A 23001-nucleotide genomic window follows, 5' to 3' on the forward strand; every position below is an offset into this window, starting at 1 on the left:
GTCGTCCAGGTGAACTTTCTACTTTTTCCTAACAGTTCTGTCATAGGAAATGACAACTCTGCGAAGTTCGCAATAAACCTGCGGTACCAATTACAAATACCTAGAAATCCTCTTAATTGTTTCATGTTGCGAGGAGCAGGCCAATTTAGAATACAGGATACCTTTTCCGGATCCGTAGCTATTCCTCCATTTCCAATTATGTAACCTAAGTAGTTAACTTTTGTTACACAAAAATGGCTTTTCTTAACATTTAACGTTAAGTTTGCTTTGCGAAATTCCTGGGCAATTCGTATGAGAACTGCTAAATGGGATTGAAAATCATCGGTAACAATACACAAATCATCTAAATATCCAAAAACACAGTATCGTAGATCTGGTGGAATAAGATCATCCATCAGACGACACATGGTTGACGGTGCGTTACACAGACCAAATGGCATTACTTCGAATTGAAATAATCCTCGACCTGGCACGGTAAACGCTGTTAAGGGTTTAGCTTCCTTGGTCAGTTCAATTTGCCAATAGGCATCTTTTAGGTCCAGTTTACTAATAATATTTGCCTTTGGAAGACGCGAAAATATTCCCTCTATACTTTGTAATGGGTACGCATCTTTCAGAGTAACCTCATTTAATTTTCGAGCGTCCAGACAAATTCGGACTTTATTTGGTTTAATAACCATTCGAATGGGTGAGCTCCATGCACTTTTATATGGTGCAATCACTTTAAGTTCTAGCATACGATCAATTTCAGTATATAAGACTTTCTCCACAGCTGGACTAATAGGATAGTGTCTCTGTTTAACAGAAGACGCGTTTCCCGTATCTATGTGATGTTTAATTAAGGACGTTCGCCCTAAACCCTGTTTTTCGAAGTTGGGAAACATTTCTTTCACTGCTTCCAATTGGTGAAGTTCCATTTTAGTCAAAGGATATTGATCCGGCTTAGGGGTGCTAAGGTCCTGCCCACTATCTGCTGGTTCAAGGGATCCCACTATTCCGGGTGCTAACTGAAACGTTCGCCAGAAATCAATTCCAAGAATAAGACGCTGTGCAATTGTCGGTATAACATAGAGTTCTACCTCCTTTTCTTCTCCTTTATATCTCATTGCTACTTTTAATATGCCTAAAACTTGATGTGGTTTAGCATCCGCCGTTTTAACCTGCGATACTATTGATTTATATCCACCTACACCACTAAAGTCTTGGTTTGCTAACTCAGCTCCAATACAACTAATATTTGCTCCGGTGTCTAGTAACCCCCATTCTGTAAAATCTAAAAATTCTACACTAGCATAACTTCGGTTATCCGCATTATTTTGAAATATAGTAGATATTAATCTATGTTGTTTCTTACAAAGGTTCTTATAATATTTCTTTATCCGAATCGAATTTCTTTTTCGAGGGATTATATTTTCCGAAAAAATTTTATTTCTAACTTCATAATAATTTTTCAAACGTTCTTCATATGGCCTAAACTTAATATCTACCTCATTTTCTATCTTGGCATCTGGTATATTATCTTGAGTTGTAATGATACGCTCTTCTAGTTTCTTATTTAAAATTGTGTATCTATTTAAATTTGTAAACTCCGAGTTATTTATTGGTGGGACATCCGATTGTTTTGAGATGCCCCGGATTTCCGGTTTTCCGAACTGGTTTTACAGTAAATACAATTGGGCTTATAGATGTCAGGCTTCCCGCATCCATAACAAAATATACGTCTATCCCCTAGACAATCTTGCCAAAAGTGTCCCGTTACTCCGCAATTCCAACAAGTTATGTTAGCCGGATTTCTTTGTATAGCAGAGATGTCTAAGCGGTTGTTTTCGGATTTATTTTCCTCAATCTCCTCTACTGCATATACCCGATAAGGTCCTCCCTCTTTTGATTTCGTTACGTTGCGAAGAGATCGCCCTGCTTCTTGTAAAAAGTGTTCTCTCCTTTGTACTAGCCGTCTTAAATGATCGATGGAGTATATTTCTTCAAATAATAATCTATCTTTCATATCAGTAAGTAAATTTCCCTGAACTAGTTCAATTAATTCTGATTCCTCAAACTCAACAGATAGCTTATCCATTAGTTTGCAAATAGCTTCGTAATATGTGTCAAATGTTTCGCCAGGTTTTTGTTTTCGAGCTCGAATTTGTTCCCGCAATTCTGTTTTTGAGCGGTTCTCTTTATATTGTTCACGTAGCCCTGTGCAAAATTGATTCCAAGTAAATGTTTCTGTTCGTTTATGAAATCTCCAGAACCATGAACTAGCTTTGCCTGTTAATAGCTGATGAACATTTTTGGCCATTGCCTCAAGATCGTTATTAAGATGTTCTCGTGTTAACACTTTAACTCGATATAAAAATTCGTCAACTGATAATCCTTCCGCAGTTCCTTCGAACCGAACTCCCCATTTTTGGATAATATCTGCTACTTTGTTGCTAGTATGCCCTGAGGAAAAAGCTCTAGGGCTTGGTACATCGAAGTCCCTTTGATCTTGACCCATCGAATTTTCAACTCCGTTTCTTAGTACCAATGAAGAAAGCATTCTATCTACTGTTTCTCTAACTAAGTGTTCTATGTTTGGTCGTACCCAATTATCATTATTTCTTGGAAATTGCCTTGGAGGTCTGCCTCGCTGTGATCTTCCCCGTTGTGGACTATTCCGCGGTATCTCGTTATTAGCAAGCCTAGTATTGAGGCTTCTTTCACTCTCGCTTTGCGGGTTGATTTGGGCCCAGTTTAATCGCTGATCGGACTGTGAAGTACCTATTTCTCGGTTTGCATCTTCCAGCTGAAGCTGTCTAACCACAGACCTAGTGTTTGGACGATTTAACTGCCGCTCTCTTTCATCTCCAGGCTTTGCACCAGGAGAACAGTTTCCTACTACTACTTTTACATCCTTTCGCAATACTTTAGCTAAGCATGAAGGACATTCATTCTCTTTGTCAGGATGAAATCTCAGTTCCATACAAGATTTGTGAAAAATATGTTTACAATTGGTAATTACACATGGCTGCGTATTTTCCATGACGTTTTCGCAAATAACGCATACGTTCGGTATTGCCTCTGCACCACTTTGTTCCGGGGTACGTTGAATTGGCATTTTAAATTAATATTTTTTTTTATATTTGTATAGATTGATTACTTAAAAGTTTCCGTTTGTTGACCTTTGTTGGAAATGTGAGTAGTTAATTTTCTTTTTCTGCATATTGTTAGCTGTCACTCCTTTAAAAATGTATGTTAATTTATTTTCTATTTTATTTTTATGTTTGGGCTATTATAATTATACTAGGTTACACCAGAATGCTTTAAATATAATTCGCTTCTACGCTTATATCAACGGACAAAAATACGCTCTCGCATATGTTTTTGTGTTCCAGCCGATACTAACATAATAACAGAACCTATTCTATTCATTTCTTATATGTATCCCACTTGATGAATATTTGTTGCTTGACTCCGGTCTTTTTAAAATATCCCTGATTATATACCTTACTCTTCGGTCGGGTTGTTCGATTATTCAAGCTCCCCAAATTCCAGAAGGGTATACCATTTCGATATTCTATCCTAACAACCAATTTTCATACGAAAGCAAAACGAGCAATTATATTTACTGTGGATGAGTACTCAGAATTAGATGTTCAACAGTATTCTGCACCAGTGTTCCGAAAAGTTAACCTCTTTCCTTTGGTCGCAATTAATAAGCCTCCGCTTGTTAATGCAAAATCCTAAATAAAAAAATGTTATTTCGGCTCTAACTTTCTACTCTTCCACGGGCCGACGGTTATTGAATCTATTACGAATCCTTTTCACCGTGCCTCACCGTATGGGCGCCAAATTCTTTGTAACCTCCTGCATAGCTGTATCAAAGTTTTTCTCGGGCTGCCATAATAGGCAAATTCAGCTACTGCATAATTTACTAGATACTAGCAACGGGACCCTTATTAAGTGTAGCTCTTTCGGGAGATGGGGTGGGTTTTGCTAATATCAGTAAATTTGATCACTACAAGAATCATTAAAGAGTCCCTACTGAAACTAAATTTCCACTTGATCGTGGAGAACGCACAAAAAAAAACCAGAAAACTTGGGGTCATTGCCCCCGAGAAGATAAGCTTAGGAATTGCATGATAACAAGGAGGAAAGAAATCACAACAGAGAAAAAGAAAAAAAAAATTGTGCCGACAATGATGTTAGAATTCGGACACGGTTTCATTACCCACCCTACCTTAGTCTTAAGAGAATTGTTGTTAAGACCCCAATTATCATTTCTACTCACATTTCCAAGGTCACGGAAATACTGACTTACTCCCTCATACTTCTATTTTTTTTTAAAGTAATATATTTTCACAAACTTCAGCTTAACTTTAGGATCTTACAATAATAAAAGAGAAGTAATTTCATGTTCAATTCAGGTATGATCTTAGAATTTTGGGTTAATTAACATTATTGGCTAAAACCTAGCTTAATAATATAGTATAATAATAATAATAATAAGGTGGACCTCATTCATTATTTGAGATTTAAAATTGACAACAAATTTTAAGATGCTACGTTGCTCTATTTGAGTTCGAATGCACTTGAAGGTTTAGGCTAGCAAAAAAAAAAAAAAAACAAATGACGAAAGCAAAACAAACAAGCACCTGCTGTCTGCAAGCTTATCGGCTTGGCAGAGATTATTGATATGAGCATGGCAGAATAGCATAATTGCCCGATTGATAGGTAATTTGTTTTTTTTTTTTTTCATATACAGTTTTTTTTTTTCTTTTAAATCTTACAAACCAGTTCTTAGAATTTTTAACCTCCTACACATTCTGATCTTTTAAAATTTTTCTCTTTTAGGCATTTAGTTATCTTTTAAAATTTTCTCTTTTAGGTATTTAGTTATCTTTTAGAATTTTCTCTTTTAGGTATTTAGTTATCTTTTAGGTTTTATTTTTTTGTTCACTCACCCCAATGTGATGATCCTCGATGAAGGCCTTCATGTTGGAGTCTCGTAGAGGTTGGGCTGATTAGTTGAGAGGTTGAATTTCTTAAATATATCTTACAACTACATTATTTCTCTTTTTGCATGCCTTTCCTTATTTACATTTTTGTTTTTCTTTAGTTCAATTCGAGTTCGTAGAATTTAATGTACTTTAATAGAATTCATAATTTCTTTTCACTATATATATATTTTTTTTTTTTTCTTTAAATTTCTAGTTCAATATAAGTTCATACTATTTTAATGTAATTGAATATAATTATTACTATTATTTTTCTATATCTATAATTTCTTTCGTATTCATTTCTTTTACATCTAATTTTTTTTCTTTTCTAAATTTCTAGTTCAATATAAGTTTGTAATATTTTAATGTAATTTAATTTTTGTGTTTGTGAACAACAACAGAAATGTAATACACGATTGGAAGGCGACTCTCGTTCGCTATTGTATACTTTGATATCGTTTTATATTTATAGGTGATATCCGAAATTTCTCCTATCCGGTGTATCAGTATTGTGATGTATTGTCTACATCAGTATAAATGTAGACGGGATAGACTAAGTGGGTGTTTTTTTTATTTTTGATAGGGTTACTCATCCTGATAAAAACTATGTGTAATGATCCAGGTAGGGAATCCAGGTGGTGCGGGTGGGACTCTTGTGGATTTTCGGCCATAGAAGACGCCTTATGGAAACAAGGTTGAGATAAAAATTCGGCTGGCGAGCTTGAAAATCATTACCTGATCCCAGGCTAGGTTTGTTTGCGACTTTAATGATGTCTTTGCTTCACTTCTTTGCCCAATGATGTGTGGGGATTTTTCAGATTTAATTTGTTTTATTTTGTTGTGATCACTTTGCACGTGTTTCACCCACTTGATTTATGTATATGTTGTAGCTGGTACTAAGGTGTGCGTCTGCTTAGTTTGACAGCTCAAAAAAGAAAAAGACTTTTGACGGCACCTAATAAGCTGCTAGGGCTAATGTCAAGGTAAGTACTAACGCCTAGTATGCACATTAGGAATGAATAAAACAAAAAAAAATTGCTAACACCTATCGATAAAAGTGGAGAGTTTCGTTAAGATTAGACGTTATTCTAATCTAATTTTTTTTAAACTCGAATGGGCAGCACAGGTGACCATTACAACCACAGATAATCTGTCGAGTAATCCGGAGACATGATTAGCTGGAATTAGCATTTTATATCTTTGGCATGATAAGTTCCTAGCTCTTTTCCACTCAGGGTTTCTAGCAAATAATAAGCGTTTCCCAATTTCTTCTTCACTCTGCATTTCGAAAACAACGGGCCTAACTTTTTATTGTAGTTCTGACTAAAGTTACTTAACTGGAAATTTCGTTTGAAAACTTCTTGACCTTCTTTGAATGAACTATTCTTACTCCTCAAGTTGTACTGTTTTGCATTCTCTTCATAGGCTTTTCGACTATTTGTTTTCACATTTTGGCGTAACAAAAATAACTTTTCGTGCCGATCTATTGTAGGGGATTCTTCTAGAAGTGATAAATTCTTTAATAATCGGTAATCCTCCGCGTGGTTAATCATATTAAAACCAAAAAGGGCTTTGTAAGGAGAACATCCAAGAGACTGATGCAATGCCGATCTCAAAGCGGATGAAATGCAAGTTAAATTAACATCCCAGTCGGTTTGATCATTCTTAAGATACGAACGGATAGCTGTAATTATCGAGCGATTTACTCGTTCAGCTGCATTGCTTTGCGGAGAGTAGAGGGCGGTACAAATGTGTCGAATTCCAAACCTAGTTAACATCGCTTCAAATTCTTTTGCTTTGAATTGTGAGCCGTTGTCACTAACAATAGACTCTGGAACTCCAAACTCACAAAAAATTCGATCTTCTAAAAAGTTGTTAATACTTCCGGTCGTAGCTTTCTTTAATGGACACAGCCAGTGATATCTACTAAAATGGTCAAGCACTATAAATAATCCAGTATAGCCTCTTTTACTACGGGGATATGGGCCGAGAATATCAATATATAATCTTTGAAAAGGACGTATGGAAACACTTTGTTCTCCCATTGGCGGTCTTAATGTTTGATTAGGGCTTTTTGTTTGTTTATAAACATCACAGTTCCGAATGTACTCTCTAACTTCTTTGGATAAACCTGGCCAAAAGAGATTGCGACGCAAGCGTTCTATCGTCTTTTGCATCCCTCCATGTGCAGATACCACACAATTATGAGCCTGCCAAATAACCTTGGCTCGTAATTGTTCTGGAACCCATAGTTTCCAACTATCGGCTTCTTGATCCGGATTACCAGACGCATGTTCCGTTCGGATATACACAAATTTGTCGTGTATCCGTAAATCTGGAAGTTTACTTAGATTCTGCTCTACTTTCAATCGGAGCTCTACGTAATCTGACTGCATAAAGGCTGGTGAGTCTAAGTCAATTTCGGGTCCTATCACCTCTAAACTGTCGATGGATTCCTCACACATTCGAGACAAAGCATCTGGAACGATATGATCCTTCCCTTTACGATGAGAAATAGTAAATTTAAATCCCTGCATTCTATCGAACCATCTTGCTACTCTTCCCGTGGCACTTTTTCGTTGTTTTATAAGCCATGTTAGACTAGAATGATCGGTCACAACTTCGAATGGTTGCATCTCTAAATAACCACGAAATCTTTCGATGGCTACAATAACTGCTAGACATTCCCGTTCTGTTACACTATAATTTCTTTGAGCCTTCGACAATTTTTTTGACATGTATGCGATCGGTCTTTCTTCTCCTTCGTCGGAAAGTTGCACTAACACTGACCCAATGCCGAAGTCACTGGCGTCACAATGAAGAAAGAACTTCTTTGTAAAGTCAGCATTTTGCAAAACGGGTGCGGAAGTAAGTTTAACTTTCAATTTGTCCATAGCTTCCTGCGCGTCAGTCGTCCAGGTGAACTTTCTACTTTTTCCTAACAGTTCTGTCATAGGAAATGACAACTCTGCGAAGTTCGCAATAAACCTGCGGTACCAATTACAAATACCTAGAAATCCTCTTAATTGTTTCATGTTGCGAGGAGCAGGCCAATTTAGAATACAGGATACCTTTTCCGGATCCGTAGCTATTCCTCCATTTCCAATTATGTAACCTAAGTAGTTAACTTTTGTTACACAAAAATGGCTTTTCTTAACATTTAACGTTAAGTTTGCTTTGCGAAATTCCTGGGCAATTCGTATGAGAACTGCTAAATGGGATTGAAAATCATCGGTAACAATACACAAATCATCTAAATATCCAAAAACACAGTATCGTAGATCTGGTGGAATAAGATCATCCATCAGACGACACATGGTTGACGGTGCGTTACACAGACCAAATGGCATTACTTCGAATTGAAATAATCCTCGACCTGGCACGGTAAACGCTGTTAAGGGTTTAGCTTCCTTGGTCAGTTCAATTTGCCAATAGGCATCTTTTAGGTCCAGTTTACTAATAATATTTGCCTTTGGAAGACGCGAAAATATTCCCTCTATACTTTGTAATGGGTACGCATCTTTCAGAGTAACCTCATTTAATTTTCGAGCGTCCAGACAAATTCGGACTTTATTTGGTTTAATAACCATTCGAATGGGTGAGCTCCATGCACTTTTAGATGGTGCAATCACTTTAAGTTCTAGCATACGATCAATTTCAGTATATAAGACTTTCTCTAATAGGATAGTGTCTCTGTTTAACAGAAGACGCGTTTCCCGTATCTATGTGATGTTTAATTAAGGACGTTCGCCCTAAACCCTGTTTTTCGAAGTTGGGAAACATTTCTTTCACTGCTTCCAATTGGTGAAGTTCCATTTTAGTCAAAGGATATTGATCCGGCTTAGGGGTGCTAAGGTCCTGCCCACTATCTGCTGGTTCAAGGGATCCCACTATTCCGGGTGCTAACTGAAACGTTCGCCAGAAATCAATTCCAAGAATAAGACGCTGTGCAATTGTCGGTATAACATAGAGTTCTACCTCCTTTTCTTCTCCTTTATATCTCATTGCTACTTTTAATATGCCTAAAACTTGATGTGGTTTAGCATCCGCCGTTTTAACCTGCGATACTATTGATTTATATCCACCTACACCACTAAAGTCTTGGTTTGCTAACTCAGCTCCAATACAACTAATATTTGCTCCGGTGTCTAGTAACCCCCATTCTGTAAAATCTAAAAATTCTACACTAGCATAACTTCGGTTATCCGCATTATTTTGAAATATAGTAGATATTAATCTATGTTGTTTCTTACAAAGGTTCTTATAATATTTCTTTATCCGAATCGAATTTCTTTTTCGAGGGATTATATTTTCCGAAAAAATTTTATTTCTAACTTCATAATAATTTTTCAAACGTTCTTCATATGGCCTAAACTTAATATCTACCTCATTTTCTATCTTGGCATCTGGTATATTATCTTGAGTTGTAATGATACGCTCTTCTAGTTTCTTATTTAAAATTGTGTATCTATTTAAATTTGTAAACTCCGAGTTATTTATTGGTGGGACATCCGATTGTTTTGAGATGCCCCGGATTTCCGGTTTTCCGAACTGGTTTTACAGTAAATACAATTGGGCTTATAGATGTCAGGCTTCCCGCATCCATAACAAAATATACGTCTATCCCCTAGACAATCTTGCCAAAAGTGTCCCGTTACTCCGCAATTCCAACAAGTTATGTTAGCCGGATTTCTTTGTATAGCAGAGATGTCTAAGCGGTTGTTTTCGGATTTATTTTCCTCAATCTCCTCTACTGCATATACCCGATAAGGTCCTCCCTCTTTTGATTTCGTTACGTTGCGAAGAGATCGCCCTGCTTCTTGTAAAAAGTGTTCTCTCCTTTGTACTAGCCGTCTTAAATGATCGATGGAGTATATTTCTTCAAATAATAATCTATCTTTCATATCAGTAAGTAAATTTCCCTGAACTAGTTCAATTAATTCTGATTCCTCAAACTCAACAGATAGCTTATCCATTAGTTTGCAAATAGCTTCGTAATATGTGTCAAATGTTTCGCCAGGTTTTTGTTTTCGAGCTCGAATTTGTTCCCGCAATTCTGTTTTTGAGCGGTTCTCTTTATATTGTTCACGTAGCCCTGTGCAAAATTGATTCCAAGTAAATGTTTCTGTTCGTTTATGAAATCTCCAGAACCATGAACTAGCTTTGCCTGTTAATAGCTGATGAACATTTTTGGCCATTGCCTCAAGATCGTTATTAAGATGTTCTCGTGTTAACACTTTAACTCGATATAAAAATTCGTCAACTGATAATCCTTCCGCAGTTCCTTCGAACCGAACTCCCCATTTTTGGATAATATCTGCTACTTTGTTGCTAGTATGCCCTGAGGAAAAAGCTCTAGGGCTTGGTACATCGAAGTCCCTTTGATCTTGACCCATCGAATTTTCAACTCCGTTTCTTAGTACCAATGAAGAAAGCATTCTATCTACTGTTTCTCTAACTAAGTGTTCTATGTTTGGTCGTACCCAATTATCATTATTTCTTGGAAATTGCCTTGGAGGTCTGCCTCGCTGTGATCTTCCCCGTTGTGGACTATTCCGCGGTATCTCGTTATTAGCAAGCCTAGTATTGAGGCTTCTTTCACTCTCGCTTTGCGGGTTGATTTGGGCCCAGTTTAATCGCTGATCGGACTGTGAAGTACCTATTTCTCGGTTTGCATCTTCCAGCTGAAGCTGTCTAACCACAGACCTAGTGTTTGGACGATTTAACTGCCGCTCTCTTTCATCTCCAGGCTTTGCACCAGGAGAACAGTTTCCTACTACTACTTTTACATCCTTTCGCAATACTTTAGCTAAGCATGAAGGACATTCATTCTCTTTGTCAGGATGAAATCTCAGTTCTCATGGCTGCGTATTTTCCATGACGTTTTCGCAAATAACGCATACGTTCGGTATTGCCTCTGCACCACTTTGTTCCGGGGTACGTTGAATTGGCATTTTAAATTAATATTTTTTTTTATATTTGTATAGATTGATTACTTAAAAGTTTCCGTTTGTTGACCTCTGTTGGAAATGTGAGTAGTTAATTTTCTTTTTCTGCATATTGTTAGCTGTCACTCCTTTAAAAATGTATGTTAATTTATTTTCTATTTTATTTTTATGTTTGGGCTATTATAATTATACTAGGTTACACCAGAATGCTTTAAATATAATTCGCTTCTACGCTTATATCAACGGACAAAAATACGCTCTCGCATATGTTTTTGTGTTCCAGCCGATACTAACATAATAACAGAACCTATTCTATTCATTTCTTATATGTATCCCACTTGATGAATATTTGTTGCTTGACTCCGGTCTTTTTAAAATATCCCTGATTATATACCTTACTCTTCGGTCGGGTTGTTCGATTATTCAAGCTCCCCAAATTCCAGAAGGGTATACCATTTCGATATTCTATCCTAACAACCAATTTTCATACGAAAGCAAAACGAGCAATTATATTTACTGTGGATGAGTACTCAGAATTAGATGTTCAACAGTATTCTGCACCAGTGTTCCGAAAAGTTAACCTCTTTCCTTTGGTCGCAATTAATAAGCCTCCGCTTGTTAATGCAAAATCCTAAATAAAAAAATGTTATTTCGGGTCTAACTTTCTACTCTTCCACGGGCCGACGGTTATTGAATCTATTACGAATCCTTTTCACCGTGCCTCACCGTATGGGCGCCAAATTCTTTGTAACCTCCTGCATAGCTGTATCAAAGTTTTTCTCGGGCTGCCATAATAGGCAAATTCAGCTACTGCATAATTTACTAGATACTAGCAACGGGACCCTTATTAAGTGTAGCTCTTTCGGGAGATGGGGTGGGTTTTGCTAATATCAGTAAATTTGATCACTACAAGAATCATTAAAGAGTCCCTACTGAAACTAAATTTCCACTTGATCGTGGAGAACGCACAAAAAAAAACCAGAAAACTTGGGGTCATTGCCCCCGAGAAGATAAGCTTAGGAATTGCATGATAACAAGGAGGAAAGAAATCACAACAGAGAAAAAGAAAAAAAAAATTGTGCCGACAATGATGTTAGAATTCGGACACGGTTTCATTACCCACCCTACCTTAGTCTTAAGAGAATTGTTGTTAAGACCCCAATTATCATTTCTACTCACATTTCCAAGGTCACGGAAATACTGACTTACTCCCTCATACTTCTATTTTTTTTTAAAGTAATATATTTTCACAAACTTCAGCTTAACTTTAGGATCTTACAATAATAAAAGAGAAGTAATTTCATGTTCAATTCAGGTATGATCTTAGAATTTTGGGTTAATTAACATTATTGGCTAAAACCTAGCTTAATAATATAGTATAATAATAATAATAATAAGGTGGACCTCATTCATTATTTGAGATTTAAAATTGACAACAAATTTTAAGATGCTACGTTGCTCTATTTGAGTTCGAATGCACTTGAAGGTTTAGGCTAGCAAAAAAAAAAAAAACAAATGACGAAAGCAAAACAAACAAGCACCTGCTGTCTGCAAGCTTATCGGCTTGGCAGAGATTATTGATATGAGCATGGCAGAATAGCATAATTGCCCGATTGATAGGTAATTTGTTTTTTTTTTTTTCATATACAGTTTTTTTTTTCTTTTAAATCTTACAAACCAGTTCTTAGAATTTTTAACCTCCTACACATTCTGATCTTTTAAAATTTTTCTCTTTTAGGCATTTAGTTATCTTTTAAAATTTTCTCTTTTAGGTATTTAGTTATCTTTTAGAATTTTCTCTTTTAGGTATTTAGTTATCTTTTAGGTTTTATTTTTTTGTTCACTCACCCCAATGTGATGATCCTCGATGAAGGCCTTCATGTTGGAGTCTCGTAGAGGTTGGGCTGATTAGTTGAGAGGTTGAATTTCTTAAATATATCTTACAACTACATTATTTCTCTTTTTGCATGCCTTTCCTTATTTACATTTTTGTTTTTCTTTAGTTCAATTCGAGTTCGTAGAATTTAATGTACTTTAATAGAATTCATAATTTCTTTTCACTATATATATATTTTTTTTTTTTTCTTTAAATTTCTAGTTCAATATAAGTTCATACTATTTTAATGTAATTGAATATAATTATTACTATTATTTTTCTATATCTATAATTTCTTTCGTATTCATTTCTTTTACATCTAATTTTTTTTCTTTTCTAAATTTCTAGTTCAATATAAGTTTGTAATATTTTAATGTAATTTAATTTTTGTGTTTGTGAACAACAACAGAAATGTAATACACGATTGGAAGGCGACTCTCGTTCGCTATTGTATACTTTGATATCGTTTTATATTTATAGGTGATATCCGAAATTTCTCCTATCCGGTGTATCAGTATTGTGATGTATTGTCTACATCAGTATAAATGTAGACGGGATAGACTAAGTGGGTGTTTTTTTTATTTTTGATAGGGTTACTCATCCTGATAAAAACTATGTGTAATGATCCAGGTAGGGAATCCAGGTGGTGCGGGTGGGACTCTTGTGGATTTTCGGCCATAGAAGACGCCTTATGGAAACAAGGTTGAGATAAAAATTCGGCTGGCGAGCTTGAAAATCATTACCTGATCCCAGGCTAGGTTTGTTTGCGACTTTAATGATGTCTTTGCTTCACTTCTTTGCCCAATGATGTGTGGGGATTTTTCAGATTTAATTTGTTTTATTTTGTTGTGATCACTTTGCACGTGTTTCACCCACTTGATTTATGTATATGTTGTAGCTGGTACTAAGGTGTGCGTCTGCTTAGTTTGACAGCTCAAAAAAGAAAAAGACTTTTGACGGCACCTAATAAGCTGCTAGGGCTAATGTCAAGGTAAGTACTAACGCCTAGTATGCACATTAGGAATGAATAAAACAAAAAAAAATTGCTAACACCTATCGATAAAAGTGGAGAGTTTCGTTAAGATTAGACGTTATTCTAATCTAATTTTTTTTAAACTCGAATGGGCAGCACAGGTGACCATTACAACTCGTGGATCTTAAAGTCTATAAGAGATACTGCTCTAAATTTGGCACGATGACTCCTGCAAACATAACGCAGGCCCCGTTTGTTTCAAGTTTGTGCCACGCCCCCTACCGCCCCCAAAAATGTCATATTTCGGTACCGCCAGTTCAAGAAAGTACTTTGAACAAGTTTGAATGCCAAACTGTTTCACTGTCTAATTTATGACAACAGAACAAAATTCAGTCAATTTGGGACACATTTTAGAGGAGTTATAGACTTTTCATTTTTAAGAGGAGTTATAGACTTTTGTTTGGTCATTGAGATTTTTCAATGACTTTTATCCAAAATAATAACAAAGTAGTTATTTGTTTCACACGTTATAAAAATGTCTTTTTATTTTTGCATATGAAATGGAGACAGAAAGCTCCGATTTATGATGCGTATGCACTGAGATAAAGAGTACCAGTGGGCCCGCCTTTTAGCATAGGGCGGGCGAAAGCTCGTTAACTTAATGACAACAATAAAATAAAGCCGAGCGGCCGAGAAGAGTCGGCTTGCGACTAACAAAAGATATAAGAAAAATGATTATATGCTAAGCTATAATTATTACATATATATATATTTTACATTTATATTAAATTTATGCAGTGGCTGTTGCCTGACCCGACATACTCCCCCCAGTTGAGGCCTGTCCTTCAACTTCTTCCTTAAGGGGCAATAGGCAAAGCTTGGTCACTGCGCGCTTGGTAGTTCCAGAAGCGGTTCTAAGCACCGCCACTCGAGGCACTCCATCCTGACCAGGAACTAGATCCAGTATTCTAGCCAACGGCCACTTCATGGGGGGTAGGTTCTCGTCCTTGACTAGCACCACATCGTTAATCGCCAAGGCAGGGCCGGAAGCGCGCCATTTGGAGCGCTGCTGAAGAAGGCTTAAATACTCCTCCTTCCATCGGGACCAGAAAGACTGCTGCAGGAAAGACACACGCTGCCAGCTGTCCAGACGGTTATAATTCAGCTTTGTGACATCAGGCTCGATAAAACTGACTGACGGACCACCAGCTAAAAAGTGGGATGGCGTTAGAACATCAAGGTCTGCAGGATCCTCTGAAAGAGACAATAAAGGCCGTGAGTTTATGACAGCACCAATGTGACAAAACAGAGTTCGCAGCTCGTCAAATCCAAGAACTGAGGATCCAACAGCCCGGTAAAAATGATGCTTTGCAGTTTTGACAGCCGCTTTCCAGAGTCCACCAAAATGCGGAGATCGAGGAGGAATAAAATGCCACTCGATGGACTCAATCGCGCAAAACTCCAGAAGCGCTCGTTGATGCTCATCGCTTATAAAGAGTTGGAGCAGCTCCTTTAGCTCGTTTTTAGCTCCAACAAAATTTGTCGCATTGTCAGACCAAATGTGATGAGGCTTTCGGCGAGTGCATATAAACCGTTTTAAAGCATGTAAAAACGCAGATGTGGATAGATCCTTTACAAGCTCTAAGTGCACGGCTTTAGTAGCAAAGCAAATAAAAACACTCACGTAACATTTTACGGGAGCTTTATTGCGAACCTCTGGCTTATAGTAAAATGGGCCGCAAAAATCCACACCAGTCACTCCGAAAACCTGGCAACCGCTGACTCTTTGCTCCGGGAGATCAGCCATAATGTGCTCCAGCAACCGAGGTTTGGTGCGGAAGCATCGGATACACTTGTGCAATGCCTTCGTCACCGTTTTTCTCCCCCCGATCGGCCAGTATTGAGATCGAATAATAGCCAGCAGAGCACGAGGCCCCGTGTGTAGATTACGCTCATGGAAATCAACAATTATAGCCCGAGTAACTGGATGGCTTCTAGGCAATATAATTGGATGGCGACTATCAAAATCCAAGGTGGAATTTCTTAAACGACTGTCCACACGTAACAGGCCAAACTTGTCTAAAAAGGGAGAGGATGTGGCAAGTATGCTAGCTGACGAAATTTCCTTCCCATCCTGTAGCGCCTTTATGTCATCCCCAACATACACACGCTGCACCAAACGCAATAGTAGGTGGGTTCCAGCCTTAATGTCGCTAGCATCAACACCCTTGTGACGGACTCGCTGTGAGAACTTGTGCACATAAGCGAACACGCGCTGCAGTGCTGGAAAAGAGTTGGCGTACTTGGAACCAGCTGTCACGTCAACGTACGGGGATTTGATTAGCAGAACCCTTGCCCTTAGCTCCAGAGAGGATTTTTCAGGTAGCACCGCTGCTGGCCACTGGTCTTGAAGTCCAAGAAGAAACGCAGGACCATGGGACCACAGGTTGTCAGTAACTAACTCCTTGGGAAGAGCACCACGCGAGAGGATGTCTGCCGGGTTCAAAGACGTAGGAACATAACGCCATTCCATCGTTCTGGTCAATTCCTGGATTGTTGAAACTCGATTGGCGACGAAAACATTAAAACAAGCGGGCTCCTCCCGAATCCAGGACAGCGCCACAGCAGAATCGCACCAGCAGAAATACCTCCCGTCATAGACCTTCAACTGAGCTACTTCCGACATAAGCCGAGCTAGCAACTCTGCTCCAGATAACTCCAGTTTTGGTACCGTAATTGTTTTTAGAGGAGCGACTCGGGACTTTGAGCAGAGTAAATGACTTTCTGACCTGGTACCCTTGGATACGACATAAATGCAAGCCCCATAAGCCTCAATGCTGGCGTCACAAAATCCATGAATCTCCACTTCAGACTGTGATGATAGTGACCATCTAGGGAATTCAGCTCGCTGCGCCATGGCGAAGCTGGAGCAAATCATGTCCCAATCGGAGTGAAGAGCTTGAGGTAGACTTTCATCCCAGGACAACTTCTCACGGCATAGCTTCTGAAGAAAGATCTTCGCCTTCGTAATGACAGGTCCAACAAGCCCTATCGGATCATAAAGCCGGGCGATTGAGGAGAGGATAATGCGCCTAGTGGGCTTCGATGGTGACTGGAGCCCTTCAAACGAAAATAGCAAGCGATCAGTAGAAGGATCCCAAGCTAGGCCAAGAGTCTTCGTAAAGTTGCTGCCATCATCAAACCTTAGGAACGACTCTCGATCCTCTTCCGGTACGTCAGAGAGCACTTCAGAAACATTGGAGCACCACTTTCTCAACCGAAATTGGCCCTTGGCGAGGATCCCCGATGTTTGCTGCATTATGTTGGTAGCCTCCTCTATTGAGTCACCTCCGGAAATTAGATCATCAACATAAAAATCGCGACCCAGAATTTCGGCGCCCTTTGGAAACATAGACTGCTCATCCTGTGCCAACTGATGCATTGCCCGAATTGATAAAAATGAGGCCGGCTTTGTCCCATAAGTGACCGTATCCAGCTTAAAAACCTGCAACTCATCCTGGGTGGAATTCCGCCAAAGAATGCACTGCAGATAGCTGTCTTCGGGGAAAACTCTAACGCATCGGTACATTTTGCAAATATCTCCTGTAATGGCCACTCGATGGCAACGAAACCTTAGAAGACTGTGCAGCAGCTTTGGTTGGATAACTGGACCAGACATCAAAACGTCATTCAATGAATACCCAGACGTAGTGGCAGCTGAACCATCAAAAACAACCCTGAGCTTGGTTGTTGAGCTGTCCTCCTTCAAAACGCAGTGATGTGGCAGGAAATACTGTCTGGCAGGTCGTGCGCTAGGCGGTACTGGAGACATATGCCCCAAATCTAAATACTCCTTTATGAACGCAGCATACTGATCCTTTAATTGAGGCTGACGGCAAAGCTTCCTTTCGAGGGAGAAAAATCGCCGTACGGCTTGTGAGTACGACTCACCTAGCAACTCAGAGCTGACCTTCAACGGCAGCTTCACCGAGTAGGCGCCTGACTCGAGGCGAGCAGAATTCTGCACGAAATGCGTCTCGCAATCCAATTCCTCTTTCGTCCACTTCACAATGGGCTCGGAGCAGTCTTCGATTTCCCAAAAATTACGGAGCAGACACTCTAAGCGATCATCCAGCTGGCTTGAGCTCTTCACAACGTCCTTGCTGGCTGTGGCTACGAACGACTTTCTCTCCAGATGTGAACCACCGCCACACACAACCCATCCAAGCCGGGTTTTCTGCAGCATCGGTAGGCCAGCTGAGAGCTGTATTTGACCCACACACAGCAGCTCATAGAATAAACTGGCTCCGATAAGTAAATCGATCCGCTGCGGTCGAAAGAACTGGGGATCAGCCAAAGAGAGGTTTGCCGGAATATTCCAGCTGGAGACATCCAAGCTAAAACTAGGCTGAAGGTCCGTGATGTTGGTGGCGATGATAGCGCTGAAGAGGGCCGAATATTCAGAGCAACAGGATCGTAGGAGCACATCAACAGCGAATCCGTCTGTCGCGAAGCCAGTGTCGCCGATGCCAGACACTGCCACGTACGATTTGCGCCTGCGAAGCTGCAGCTGTCTAGCCAGTCGGGACATAATCACGTGCACCTGCGATCCAGAATCCAAAAGAGCCCGGCATGGAACAAAAACCCCAGAACGACTCCGAATGAGAATATTCGCTGTGGCAAGTAAGGCTATCTCACCGCTGCGACCCTGGGCAACTAGTGCATTAGCCGTGGATGGTGAAGCGCCTATTGGCTCGGCGCACTCGGCTGCGGCTGATGTAGACGGAACAACAGAAGGCTGGCTGCTGGAAGACTGCAACTCCAAAAAATGCAACAGACTGTGATGCCTCCTCCCACAACTGCGACAATTATCAGCGAGGCACTCACGCAGATGATGGCCAGTTTGGAGACATTTCCGGCATAGACCTAGTCGCCTAGCCTCGCCAAGGCGGCTCTCAGGGGGCAATGACAAAAATCTTGGGCATGCAGAGACTACATGGGACCACCCACCGCATAGTATACAAGCAGAGGCAGGTGAATTAGTAATAATAAAGGATGCTCTACTGTTATTTGCGACTCTACGTCTTCCCACCTGAGTGCCCGGCGCGTAAGCGGCCAAGGCCACATCCATAGCCTCCAAAGTCCTGCAACGCTGTTCCAAAAACTCTGCCATCGACTCCCAAGTAGGGATGAGATCCGAGTTCGAGGCATTTTGACCTTCCTCCCACTTGGCCTGAGTAGCTGGATCCAACCTTTGAAGAAGTACCTGGACAATGATGCAGCCGGCGATCTGAACTGTAGTCCCCAAATTTTATAAGGCTCGTATATGGGCATTGAACTTATCGGACAGCCCTCGAAGCGCTGCCACTGAGTCACCTTCCAATAGATTGAGGCCCAAAATCTCGTTCACATGAGCCTGAAATATCAACCGACGGTTATTAAATCGTTTCTCCAAAAGTTGCACTGCGACATCATAATTCTCCTCAGAGATTTCCAAGGAACGGACTGCCTCTAAAGCGGAGTCCCGAAGACAAGATCGCAACCTCTGAAACTTTTCCACCTTACTTATATAAGGATTGCAGCCTACAATCGTCGAAAAGACCGAATGAAACTCAGCCCACTCTGAATATCCTCCGCTGAAAGTAGGAAGAGGAAGAGGAGGCAAGGCTTGAAAACTCCGACCTAGCGCTGGTTCCACCTGGACACTGGAAACTCCGCTGGCAAGGGTGGGATGGGCAGCAATTCGAGCAGAGCGCAACGACGTCTCGTGCTCGATTTCGGCATGCATCGTAGCTACAAGCTCAGACACTGTCCATCGCAAGTCGCTGCTTATTTCAGCAATGTCTAACTCTTCAAGCTCCCCGTGGATGGCCTTAAAATCCTCGTACATGGCGACCAACTGGCCGTGACGCACATGGAGCATAGCATCCTCCACCTTGGACATTGGCTGCAGGGCGCCTTGGATCCTCTTCAAATCCTGGAGGATACCTTTTGCCTTGCATTTTAAAATCGCGCTCCGAGATGGAGTGGGTTCTCCTGTGACGGCGCCGCTGGAGTTCATCGCCACTATAATTGAAACACGCTCAATTTAGGTAAAAAACACGCACAAATTAATTTTGGCGCCAAAATTATAGTTCTCGTTTATTTTTTATATTTATTTATATTTGAGCGCAGCGAACACTATTTATCCCACTGTGCGCTCAGAACCGTACACTGAGTTGTGGAATGTATATATATATGAAAGCTTGTGTGAGCCGAATGCACTTGCAAGTGGAACGTATGTATGTATGTTTGTATGTATGTATGTTGGCGGACCGAATAATAACAATTGTATGTATTGTATTTATTTATATTTTTAAATAATTTAGGTATAAATACAAAATAATTGTTCCACTGATACACTGTATGCCGTTTATGTTTAAATGCACATACGTATGTTAATACACCGCAACACTAAAACGGGTATGTTCCCACTGTTTTATGCTCGCGGAATTGTTTTATTTATTTTAATAATTATAGTTTATATTAATTATATCACGTCGGGGTCACCAATGTTTGGTCATTGAGATTTTTCAATGACTTTTATCCAAAATAATAACAAAGTAGTTATTTGTTTCACACGTTATAAAAATGTCTTTTTATTTTTGCATATGAAATGGAGACAGAAAGCTCCGATTTATGATGCGTATGCACTGAGATAAAGAGTACCAGTGGGCCCGCCTTTTAGCATAGGGCGGGCGAAAGCTCGTTAACTTAATGACAACAATAAAATAAAGCCGAGCGGCCGAGAAGAGTCGGCTTGCGACTAACAAAAGATATAAGAAAAATGATTATATGCTAAGCTATAATTATTACATATATATATATTTTACATTTATATTAAATTTATGCAGTGGCTGTTGCCTGACCCGACAACTTTTCATTTTGCATTCCTGCTGTATTGTTATTTATTCCAACACTTATAAAATTATGAAACCTAACATTTTATTGGGAAATCTATTCTTTGATAGGTAAAATAAAGTTTGGGTGAAAAAGATGCGTACTCCTTTCTTTTTTGTTATTGTCGTCTCTAGTTATCTGACCTGGTGAACTCGTGGATCTTAAAGTCTATAAGAGATACTGCTCTAAATTTGGCACGATGACTCCTGCGAACATAACGCAGGCCCCGTTTGTTTCAAGTTTGTGCCACGCCCCCTACCGCCCCCAAAAATGTCATATTTCGGTACCGCCAGTTCAAGAAAGTACTTTGAACAAGTTTGAATGCCAAACTGTTTCACTGTCTAATTTATGACAACAGAACAAAATTCAGTCAAATCGGGACACATTTTAGCGGAGTTATAGACTTTTCATTCTTTAGAGGAGTTATAGACTTTTCATTTTGCATTCCTGCTGTATTGTTATTTATTCCAACACTTATAAAATTATGAAACCTAAAATTTTATTGGGAAATCTATTCTTTGATAGGTAAAATAAAGTTTGGGTGAAATAGATGCGTACTCCTTTCTTTTTTGTTATTGTTATCTCTAGTTACCTGTCCGAGTGAACTCGTGGATCTTAAAGACTATAAGCGACAGTGCTCTAAATTTTGGCACGATGGCTCCTGCAAATAAAACGCAGGCCCCGTTTGTTTCAAGTTTGTGCCACGCCCCCTACCGCCCCCAAAAATGTCATATTTCGGTACCGCCAGTTCAAGAAAGTACTTTGAACAAGTTTGAATGCCAAACTGTTTCACTGTCTAATTTATGACAACAGAACAAAATTCAGTCAAATCGGGACACATTTTAGCGGAGTTATAGACTTTTCATTCTTTAGAGGAGTTATAGACTTTTCATTTTGCATTCCTGCTGTATTGTTATTTATTCCAACACTTATAAAATTATGAAACCTAAAATTTTATTGGGAAATCTATTCTTTGATAGGTAAAATAAAGTTTGGGTGAAATAGATGCGTACTCCTTTCTTTTTTGTTATTGTTATCTCTAGTTACCTGTCCGAGTGAACTCGTGGATCTTAAAGACTATAAGCGACACTGCTCTAAATTTTGGCACGATGACTCCAAATAAAACGCAGGCCCCGTTTGTTTCAAGTTTGTGCCACGCCCCCTACCGCCCCAAAAAATGTCATATTTCGGTACCGCCCGTTCAAGAAAGTATTTTGAAAAAGTTTGAATGCCAAACTGTGTCACTGTCTAATTTATGACCACAGAACAAAATTCAGTCAAATCGGAACACTTTTTAGAGGAGTTACAGACTTTTCATTTTTTAGAGGAGTTATAGACTTTTCATTTTGCATTCCTGCTGTATTGTTATTTATTCCAACACTTATAAAATTATGAAACCTAAAATTTTATTGGGAAATCTATTCTTTGATAGGTAACATAAAGTTTGGGTGAAAAAGATGCGTACTCCTTTCTTTTTTGTTATTGTCGTCTCTAGTTATCTGACCAAGTGAACTCGTGGATCTTAAAGTCTATAAGAGATACTGCTCTAAATTTTGGCACGATGACTCCTGCAAATATAACGCAGGCCCCGTTTGTTTCAAGTTTGTGCCACGCCCCCTACCGCCCCCAAAAATGTCATATTTCGGTACCGCCAGTTCAAGAAAGTACTTTGAACAAGTTTGAATGCCAAACTGTTTCACTGTCTAATTTATGACAACAGAACAAAATTCAGTCAATTTGGGACACATTTTAGAGGAGTTATAGACTTTTCATTTTTAAGAGGAGTTATAGACTTTTCATTTTGCATTCCTGCTGTATTGTTATTTATTCCAACACTTATAAAATTATGAAACCTAAAATTTTATTGGGAAATCTATTCTTTGATAGGTAAAATAAAGTTTGGGTGAAATAGATGCGTACTCCTTTCTTTTTTGTTATTGTTATCTCTAGTTACCTGTCCGAGTGAACTCGTGGATCTTAAAGACTATAAGCGACACTGCTCTAAATTTTGGCACGATGACTCCAAATAAAACGCAGGCCCCGTTTGTTTCAAGTTTGTGCCACGCCCCCTACCGCCCCCAAAAATGTCATATTTCGGTACCGCCAGTTCAAGAAAGTACTTTGAACAAGTTTGAATGCCAAACTGTTTCACTGTCTAATTTATGACAACAGAACAAAATTCAGTCAAATCGGGACACATTTTAGCGGAGTTATAGACTTTTCATTCATTAGAGGAGTTATAGACTTTTCATTTTGCATTCCTGCTGTATTGTTATTTATTCCAAC

The 23001-nt window shown here is 39.2% G+C and overlaps 2 long non-coding RNA genes across 2 annotated transcripts; both read right to left on the reverse strand.

Annotated features, from left to right (window-relative positions):
• Positions 1-5093: 5093 nt before the first annotated feature.
• On the reverse strand, positions 5094-7054 carry LOC116654885. The gene is made up of 2 exons (XR_004310027.2): positions 5715-7054; positions 5094-5659 (listed from the first exon to the last, which is right to left on the reverse strand). It is a non-coding gene; the product is annotated as an uncharacterized LOC116654885 (long non-coding RNA).
• Positions 7055-12501: 5447 nt separating this feature from the next.
• On the reverse strand, positions 12502-14024 carry LOC116654880. The gene is made up of 2 exons (XR_004310023.2): positions 13547-14024; positions 12502-13491 (listed from the first exon to the last, which is right to left on the reverse strand). It is a non-coding gene; the product is annotated as an uncharacterized LOC116654880 (long non-coding RNA).
• Positions 14025-23001: the final 8977 nt, after the last annotated feature.

This window comes from Drosophila ananassae, assembly GCF_017639315.1.
Source record: "Drosophila ananassae strain 14024-0371.13 chromosome Y unlocalized genomic scaffold, ASM1763931v2 tig00000179, whole genome shotgun sequence".
Lineage (NCBI taxonomy): Eukaryota > Metazoa > Arthropoda > Insecta > Diptera > Drosophilidae > Drosophila > Drosophila ananassae.